The sequence below is a fragment of the Equus quagga genome, unplaced genomic scaffold, assembly GCF_021613505.1.
Source record: "Equus quagga isolate Etosha38 unplaced genomic scaffold, UCLA_HA_Equagga_1.0 62709_RagTag, whole genome shotgun sequence".
NCBI classification, from domain to species: domain Eukaryota; kingdom Metazoa; phylum Chordata; class Mammalia; order Perissodactyla; family Equidae; genus Equus; species Equus quagga.
Genome location: NW_025800363.1, coordinates 21,920 through 32,098, shown reverse-complemented (window position 1 = coordinate 32,098; position 10,179 = coordinate 21,920).

Sequence of the window (10,179 nt, the reverse complement as noted above, 5' to 3'; positions counted from 1 at the left end):
TTCCCCCTCATTCTGAGTGCCTGATTCCATTTTTGACCATTTAACTTTAGGAGGAAACACCTCTAAAATGGCTCCTATTCACCCTTGAGTGTCAGCCTCGAGCAGAGCCACTTCCTAGTCATTTGCAGGAGGGCCTGGGAGAGGGTCTGGCCCTCTATTTCCCCTGTGAGGGGGGTTTCCTCCAGGGGGCCCCCTGGCCTGTCTGATAACTACAGTGTAATCCTGGGCTGGAAGAACCCCCTTAGCAGCCAGCCACGATCCCCATGGGTGGGGTTATGAATAACCACTAACCTTTCTGAGTCCTCTCTAAATTTAGTGGGATCTTCTGACCATGGAGGCAGGAGAGGCTTATAATCTAATAGATGGGCTGTGTCCAGGGGACATGAACTGTCTGCAGCGGAGGTCCAGGGCACATCCACAGTGGACCCTGCATGGACTGCCTGATGCCGGCAGAGCCTGATGCCAGAGCCCTGGAAAGCAGGAGGACTTGGAAGGGGCAGGAAACCAGCCTTCCTGCCTTTCCTGGCTGCTTCCACTGAATTCACTTCCTGGCTTCAGCATTTACACCAGTGACCTGTGTGCCCCTAGCTTGGGGGTCAGGCCTGAGGGCCCCTGTGAGTCTCCTAAAGAGAGGGCAGTGAAGATGGGCAGCTGGATGCTGTCTGGAGAAGTTGGGGTTTTAGCATCTGAGGAAAGTGGCTGAGGAGCTAAGTCTTGAGAGGGGGAGTTGAAACCAGGGGCCCAGAGACCCACCAGATCTTCTAGGGGGTCAGGGACAGGGAGCTGGGGGTATAGGGGAGCATAGGAGGGAGGAGAAGGGGAATTTCCCTTAAATTTTCTCTTTAATCTTTGTTCTAAGTCTGACTTCTGATCTTCCATTTTATTAAGGGATTCCCTAAGGCTAGATGTTATATTTTTTGGGTCTTCTTTTCAATTTGGTCTTCCCATAAATACCAGTAAGGCAGCTGCTTGTGAGGAGAGTGCTCTCAAATAATTTTCAAACATAGAAATTTTCCCAATTCAAAAGATCCATCATCTGGCCATTGATGAGGAGCATCTCCATTTGTATATTTATTCCAATAGCAACTTGACCCAATGAGGCTTTTTAAGGAAAGACCTGGAGGTAACTTTCCAGGCTGAGAATAAATCTCTACCATGGATGCAGGAGGCATCCCTGGGGAGGGCACGGATGATGTGGCTGCCATGATCTAAAGGTTCACTCCCCAAAATAGTCAGAGAGAGTAAGGAGCTTCATTGGTCAGGTGATAAGGATGGTGTAGTGAAAACGGTGTCTCCAGGCTCCCATGAAAGCATGGGATGCCTCCAGTCACAGACCCGCTAATCTGTGACACCAGGCTGGACTTACTGGAATGGGATTTTTCCAGAGCTAACTAGCAGTGAAGGTTGAGATGACAAGCGCCTTCATGGACTGGACCCTTTATGACAAACTCCCCTGAGAGCTTGGCACTGCTGGACAGACAGTGCTCAGGACCCCAGTCTATTAGACTGACCACCAAGGTGCGCTCTGTTAATTGCCCTTTCAGGTGATGGAGACCAAAGAAAATCTTCTCACTGGCTAAAAAGCCAAGTTTTCAGGACACAGAACAAGATGGAAGGAAAAACCTAATCCATTTTTCTTCTTATATGCACAATAATAGCTTTAGCTATGCCTTGGGTTTCTCGGAGCCAAACTAACACCTAGGAAGGCTGTGCTGTGGAGTTGGAGATTGTGTGTTTTACACTGTACCTCGTTGCACAGAAATTTTCTTGAGGTTGTCAGGGGACCTCTTGTCGTCTACCCTGTTCCATGACTAAGGTATCCTAGCATGGGAGTCTTCCTGAGGCAGCAAGTACCCTAATGTCTCTTAACTGCTTGGCCCATACTCACCAGTATTGTGGCATTTTGGCTCGTAAGATGTCCCTTAGCAACAGCTTTTTCTCATGTGCGTATGAACCTACAGCAAATTTTGTCTAAATCGATACCAGTCTGTTGAAAACACAAACTCAGCAGCCTGTGGGGCTGGCCCAGACAACTATCTTATAAGGCCTATGCCAGCATCCTGCCCTATGGTATTTCCTTCTTATGACATACGACACAAAAGACAGAAAAAAAAAGAAAAAAATACAGTGACCATCTCTGGGAGGAAAAGCATCAATAAAGCCAAGAGTACTCCAACAAATTTACCAGAGTCACCAAAAGCACAGGAAACTAGTTTCCCAAATATCTTCCCCTGGCAATCCAAATTTGAAAGAGAAAAAAATTCTTACCACTTGCTTCCACCAGACAAAGCAGATAGAGATTCCAAGAGGCTGACATGGTCAGAAATCTTATCTCTTGCCAGACTTCCTCAGGTGACCCAGGATCTCCTCATCTACCATTGTCCTAGGAAGAAAGCAGTTGTTTGAGCCAGAGAAGGCAGCTTTCCAGCCAATGGGCATCCTGCCAGCTGTGCCAAAACTGTAGGAGAAGAGGGAGAATTCTTTCCCTTTTCCCTTCTGGTTCTTATGGCTGGTCAAAGAATTAAAAATGACATAACACAGGAGAACATCAAACAAAGTTTAATACGTGTACATGGGGAATTCACATAAGCCTGAAGAATTCCAAAGACAGGGAAAATGAGATGTATTTGTCCTTTTGGCTAAGGAGAGGGAGACAGAGACCTGAGACTTCAAAGGGGGAGAAGGCAATTTACAGGAAGATGAAAAGAGTTCATATTTGGTAAACAAATGTTTGCATTGTCCCATCTAGAGACAATGGGACTGAAAGAGATCTTTTGATACAATGGCCCTTGCTAGATGCCTTCCTGCCACACCTAGAATTATCCATGGTAAGAGCTCCTCCTGGGACGAGCTCTTCTATCTTAAATTCTTTTGGGCAATTTGGGGGCAGATCAAATGTTCTCCCAGAATCTTCTGAGCCTTGATTGTCTTCAGCTCAAAATAATCTGCACACCAGAGTGGCACATCTTGGGGCAGACTGCCCTGAACCCCATCAAATGTTTGTGGCAACCCTGCATCAAGGAAGTCTATCAGCTCCATTTTCCCAACAGCATTTGCTCACTTCATGTCTTTGTGTCACATTTTAATAATTCTCACAATGTTTCAAAATTTTCATTATTATTAATTTGTTGTGGTGATCTGTGATGAGTGATGTTTGATGTTAGTACTGTAACCGTTTTGGGTTCCCAGGAACTGTGCCCATATAAGACAGCACACTTAATTGATAAATGTTGTATGTGTTCTGACTGCTCCACGGACTGGACAATCCCCCATCTCTCTCCCTCTCCTCAGGCCTCCCTATTCCCTGAGACACAGCAATATGGAAATTAGGCCAATGAATAACCCTACAATGGCCCTAAGTGTTCAAGTGAAAGACAGATTCATGTGTCCCACATTTTAAATCAAAAGCTAGAAAGGATTAAGCTTAGTAAGGAAGGCTTGTCAAAGGCCTAGACAGCCCAAAAGGTAGGCCTCTTGTGCCAAACAGTTTACCAAGCTGTGAATGCAAAAGAAAAGTTCTAGAAGGAAATTAAAAGTGCTGCTCCGGTGAACATACAAATGGTAAAAGTGAAACAGCCTTATTGCCGATATGGAGAGAGTTTTAGTGGTCTGGATAGAAGATCAAACCAGCCACAACATTCCCTTAAGCCAAAGCCTAAGCCAGAGCAAGGCCCTAACTCTCTTCCATTATATTAAGGCTGAGATGGTGCAGAAGCTGCAGGAGAAAAGGCTGAAGCTGGTGGAGGCTGGTTCATGAGTTTAAGGAAAGAAGCCATCTTCATAACATGAAAGTGCAAGGGGAAGCAGCAAGTGCTGATGTAGAAGCTGCAGCAAGGTCTCCAGAAGATCTAGCTGAGATCATTAATGAAGGTGGCTACTCTAAACAACAGATGTTCAATATAGACAAAACAGCTTTATATTGGAAGAAGACATCATCTAGGACTTTCATAGCTAGAGAGGAGAAGTCAATGCCTGGCTTCAAAGCTTCAAAGGAGAGGCTGACTATTTTGTTAGGGGCTAATGCAGCTGGTGACTTGAAGTTGAAGCCAATGCTCCTTTACCATTCTGAAAATCCTAGGGCCCTTAAGAATTGTGCTTAATCTACTCTGCCTGTGCTCCATAAATGGAACAACAAAGCCTGGATGACAGCACATCTGTTTACAACATGGTTTACTGAATATTTTAAGCCCAATACTGAGACCTACTGATCAGAAAAAAGATGCCTTTAAAAATATTACTGCTCTTTCATAATGCACCTGGTTACCCAAGAGCTCTGATGGAGATGTACAGCGAGATTAATGTTGTTTTCATACCTGCTAACACAACGTCCATTCTGCAGGATCTGGACAGTCATTTTGATCATGCAACAAGGAGTAATTTTCACTTTCAAGTCTTATTTTTAAGAAATACATTTCACAAAGCTATAGCTGCCATGGACAGTGATTCCTCTGATGGATCTGGGCAAAGTAAATTGAAAACCTTCTGGAAAGGGTTCATCATTCTACATGCCCTTAAGAACATTCATAAGGCTGACCCAGTGACATAGAGGTTAAGTTCATGCACTCCACTTCAGCAGCCTGTGGTTTGCCGGTTCAGATCCCAGGCACAGAGCTGTGCACCACTTATCAAGCCATGCCATGACAGGCATCCCACATATAAAGCAGAGGAGGATGGGCATAGATGTTAGCTCAGGGCCAATCTTCCTCAGCAAAAAGAGGAGGATTGGCAGTGGATGTTATCTCAGGACCAATCTTCCTAAAATAAATAAATAAGTAAAAAGGACATTCATGATTCATGGGAAGAAGTCAAAATATCAACATTAACAGGAGTTTGGTAGAAGTTGATTTCAGACCTCATGGATGACTTTGAGGGGTTCAAGACTCCAGTGGAGGATGAAACTGCAGCTGTGGTGGAAAGAGCAAGAGAACTACAATCAGAAGTGGAGCCTGAAGATGTGACTGAATTGCTGCAACCTCATGACAAACTTTAATGGATAAGTGTTTGCTCCTAATGGATGAGCAAAGAAAGTGGTTTCTTGAAATGGAAAGTCCTCCTGGTGAAGAGGCCATGAAGACTGTTGAAATGACAACAAAGGGTTTAGAATGTTACATAAATTTAGTTGATAAAGCAGTGGCAGGATTTAAGAGGATTGACATCAATTTTGAAAGAAGTTGTACAGTGGGTAAAATTTTATCAAACAGCATCTCAGGCTACAGAGAAATTGTTTGGGAAAAGAAGAGCCAATCAATACAGCAAACTTCATTGTTGTCTTATTTTAAGCAGTTGTCACAGCCACCCCAACCTTCAACAATCCCCACCGCGATCAGTCAGAGCCATCAACATCAATGCAGCCCCTCCCCCAGTCAAAACATTATGACTCACTGAAGGCTCACATGATGGTGAGCACTTTTCAGCAATAAAGTATTTTTTAATTAATGTATGTACATTGGTTTTTTAGATATAATGCTATTGCACACTTAATAGAGTCCACTATAGTTTAAACATAACTTTTATATGCACAGGAAAACCAAGAAACTGATGTGACTCACTTTATTGCAACATTCACTTTATTGCAGTGGTCAGGAACTGAACCTGCAATATCTTCATGGTCTGCCTGTATGGTTTCAGCTCCTAGATTTAGGTCTCTGATCCATTCTGAGGTCATTTTTGCATGTGGTGTGAGGTAGGAGTCTGACTTCATTCATTTGCATGTGGAGATCCAGTTGCTGCAGCACAGTGTGTTCAAAAGACTATTGTTTCCCCCATTGAATTGTTTTGCACGCTTGTCAAAAATCAATTGGCCATCAAGAGAATGGGAAGACAAGGTTTAGACTGGGAAAAAATATTTGTAAAGACATATCCGATAAAGGATTGTTATCCAAAATATACAAAGAACTCTTAAAAGTCAACAATAAGAGAACAAAGAACCCAATTAAAAATGGGCAAAAGATCTGAACGGACACCTCACCAAAGAAGATGCACAGTTGGCAAATAAACCTATGAAAAGATGATCCACATCCTCTGTCTTTAGGCAATTGCAAACTAAAACAAAGATGAGATGCCACTACCCACCTGCCAGAATGGCAAAAATCCAGTAAACTGACAACAGCAAATGTTGCTGAGGATGTGAAGCAAGAGGAACGCTCATTCATTGCAGGCGGGAATGCAATATGGCACAGCCATTTTGGAAGACAGTTTGGCAGTTTCTTACAAAACTAAACATATTTTTACCATATGAATTAGCAACCACACTCCTTGGTATTTACCCCAATGAGCGAAAACTTATGCCCACACAAAAACATGCGCATGGTTGTTTATAGCAGCTTTATTCATAATCGCCAAAACTTGGAAGCAACCAAGATGTCCTTCAGTAGGTGAATGGATAAGTAAACTGCGGTCCATCCAGACAAGACATTTTACTCAGCACTAAAAAGAAATGAGCTGATGGGGTTGGCCCTGTGGCCGAGTGGTTAAGTTCACACACTCCGCTGCTGCAGCCCAGGGTTTCACTGGTTTGGATCCTGGGTACAGACATGGCATCGCTTGTCAGGCCACGTTGAGGTGGCATCCCATGTGCCACAACTGGAATGACCTGCAACTAAGATACACAACTATGTACTGGGGGGATTTGGGGAGATAAAGCAGAAAAAAAAAAGAAATGAGTTGAGGCTGGCCCAATGTATAGTGGTTAAGTTCACACACTCTGTTTTGGTGGTCCAGGGTTCTGGGTTTGGATCCCAGACACAGACCTACACACCACTCAGCAAGCCATGCTGTGGTGGAGTCCCACATACAAAATAGAGGAAGACTGGTATAGATGTTAGCTCAGGGCAAATCTTCCTCACCAAAAAAAAAAAAAAAAAAGAGGAAGTATAAAAAGTGTTAAAAAATAAACAAAAATTTAAAAAATAAAAATAAATGAGCTATCAAGCCATGAGTAGACATTAGACAAGCTTGAATGTGTATTACTAAGTGAAAAAAGCCAATTTGAAAAGGCTACATACTATATGATTCAATTACAACTATACGACATTCTGGAAAGGCCAAACTGTGGAGACAGCGAAAAGATCAGTGGTAGCCAGGGGTTAGTGGGGAGGGAGGGATGAGTACGTGAAGCACAGAGGACTTTTAGGGCTTCCTGTAGTAGTGTGTACACGTCATTATACATTTGTCAAAACCCATGGAATGTACAACACCAAGAGTGAGCCCTAATGTAAACCATGGACTGGAGGTGATAATGATGTGTCAACACAGGTTCATCAGTTATAACAGATGTACTAACCTGGTGGGGGATGTTGATAGTGGGGAAGGCTGTGCCTGTTTAAGGGCTGAGAGTATATGAGAACTCCACCTTCTGCTCAATTTTTTTTTGAACCTAAAACTGCTCTAAAAAATAAAGTCTATTTAAAAAAAATCAATTGTCCATAAATTTAAAATTAAATATTAAATTAAAAATTAATTGTCCATATTTTTGGACTCTCAGTTCTCTTCCATTGATCTATCTGTCTATCCCTATGTCAGTAACACATTGTCTTGATTCCTATAGCTTTGTAATCAGTTTAGAAATCAGAAAGTGTTAGTCCTCCAACTTTGCTCTTTGTCAAAATTGTTTTGGCTTTTCTGGGTCCCTTGCATCTCCACATGAGTTTTTGGATCAGCTTGATAATTTCTGCAAAACAGGCAGTTGGGATCTTGTTAGGGATTGCACTGAATCTGAAGACGAATTTGGAGAGTATTGTCATCTTTACAATAGGAAATTTTCCAGTCCATGAACATGGAATGTCTTTCCACTTATTTAGGTCTTTTAAAAAATTTTTCAATGATGTTTAGTAGTTTTCAGTGTATAAGTTTTGAACTTCTTTTGTTAAATTTATCCTAAGTATGTTTATACATAAATTTATCCTTTTTGATCCTACGTAGGCAGAATTCTTAACTTCATTTCTGGATTGTTCATTGCTAGTCTATAGAAATACAATTGATTTTGTGTGTGTGATTGGCCTTGCGCTAACATCTGTTGCCAATCTTCCTCTTTTTTCTGCTTAAGTAAGATTATCAAAGAGTTAACATCTGTGCCAATTTTCCTCTATTTTATGTGGGACGCCACCACAGTGTGGCTTGATGAGTGGTGCTATGTCTGCACCCAGGATCCAAACCTGTGAACCTTGGACCGTCAAAGTGGAGTGAACGAACTTAACCACTATGTCACCAGGCTGGCCCCTGTAATTGATTTTTATATATTGATCTTGTATGCTGCACCTTTGCTAAACTTGTTTATTAGTTCTAATATTTTTTATATGGATTCCTTAGGTTTTCCTCTACATAAGATCATGTCATCTGAGGCTAGAGATAGTCTTAGTTCTTCATTTCCTGTGTGGATTCCTTCTATTTCATGTTCCCACCCAATTGCCATGACCAGAGCCCCCAGTAAAATGTTGGATACAAGTGGTGAGAGGACCTCCCGATGTTGTTCCTGAGCAAAGGGAAAGCTTTCAGTCTCTCACCACTGAGCACAGCAGCCAAGGGATTTTCGTGGATGGTTTTCGTCAGTTTTGGGGCGGTCCCTTCTATTCCAGGTTTGTTGACTGTTTTTCTGAGTCTGTGGAGAGGATCATGTGGTTTTGTCCTTTGTTCTATTATATGGATATTCCATTGATTCATTTTCATATGTTAAATCAATATTGCATCCTGGGATAAATCCTGCCTGGTCCTTTTTTATATGCTGCTGGATTTGATTTGCTAGTATACACTTGAGCAATTCTGCATCTATATCCACATTGGTCTCTATTTTTCTTTCTTGTGATGTCTTTGCTGGGTTTGGTGTCAGGGTGCTCCTGGCTGTGCAGGATGAGGTGGGAAGTGTTCTCTCTCCTTCTTCTTGTATTTTTGGTGCTTTCTCTTCACTGCATCTTCATGTGTTGCTCTGTGTAACTGACTTGCTCGCTGGGGTCCAGCACTTGGTATGTCAGCCACATACCAGAAGGGAGCAAGGGGCTGGCTAAGGCAGAGTGCTCCAAGTGGCACCATCTTGTCTGGGAGTCCACCACCCTGTCACCAGCCCACTGAGCCAGACAGCCTGCAGGTGCCCCTAACGTCCTATCCCACAAACCACATAGAAACCTGACAACCTGGAGACAGTTCTGGGGAAAGAGGATGACTGTTTTGGTTTTGCTTTGCTTGGATGGATTGTCCTCATTTTGCTGTAAACAAGTTCACACCCTGTGACACCAACTTTCCACTTTCAAATGGGAAGAGCAGAAGGACAAAGACCCCTCAGCTCTAGTAGTAAATAATCCTGAGGGGGTTTGTGGTGGTCACGTGATCAGACACATGATGTGTCCCCATGATGCAGGTACTGGCATGGAGCAGATGCTCAGTCCACGACACCTCTCATGGATGTCCACACGTGGGAGCTGGTTAGGGTCCCCCAGGGTCCTCCAGGCTTGACAGGTGCTCCTGGGCTAGGAGGGGCTGCCATTGTGGTCTGAGGGGCCCTAGAGGTGCCCCAAGCTGGAGGGCTGGACGTGGTACCCAGGGCTCTGCTTGCCTCCTTTCAGGAAACTGTCTGTAGCTGGAAGCTCAGAACAGCCAGCACGAGTTCTGCCAATTCACAGAACACTCCCCAGAGCCGGGCGCTCCCTCGTCAGTGGGTGAGGGTGGCTTACTGCCATCCCATTGTGCCAGAGGTCAGGGACAGCCCAGGGCCTCTCAGCCACATCCAGACCCTCATCTTACCAGAGTCTTGCCTGACTCCTGCAGCTCCCACACCTCCCAGGGTTGAGGGACCTGGATGGTGCCCAGCTGGTGGAGACCATGTGTTGGGATGAGGGATCATGTAGGGTGTCAGCAGCAATGTTAAGTGTGTGGGCTTCAGATCCCTCCCAGACCTGGACTTTAGCCTCCACCCACCTCCCGAGGCCACCCCGGTGACCTGGGCTAGTCAGTTACCCTGTGGTCTGGGTGTCCTGATGTGTGAACCAGACACAGTCATAGGGCTTCTCTAGAACCTGGGGAGCGCTGGCCTTGACCCTGTGAGGTGTGGGCAGGTTGGGCTGAGTATGTGTGGGAGCATGAGGCAGGGTCCAGTGCTGGACCTGGTGCCCAGGGGTGGGGTGGGCCTTGCCTGCTGAGGGGCAGCGATGGGGACAGCAGGGGAGTCAGAGAAAGTCCTGTGTGGTTGAA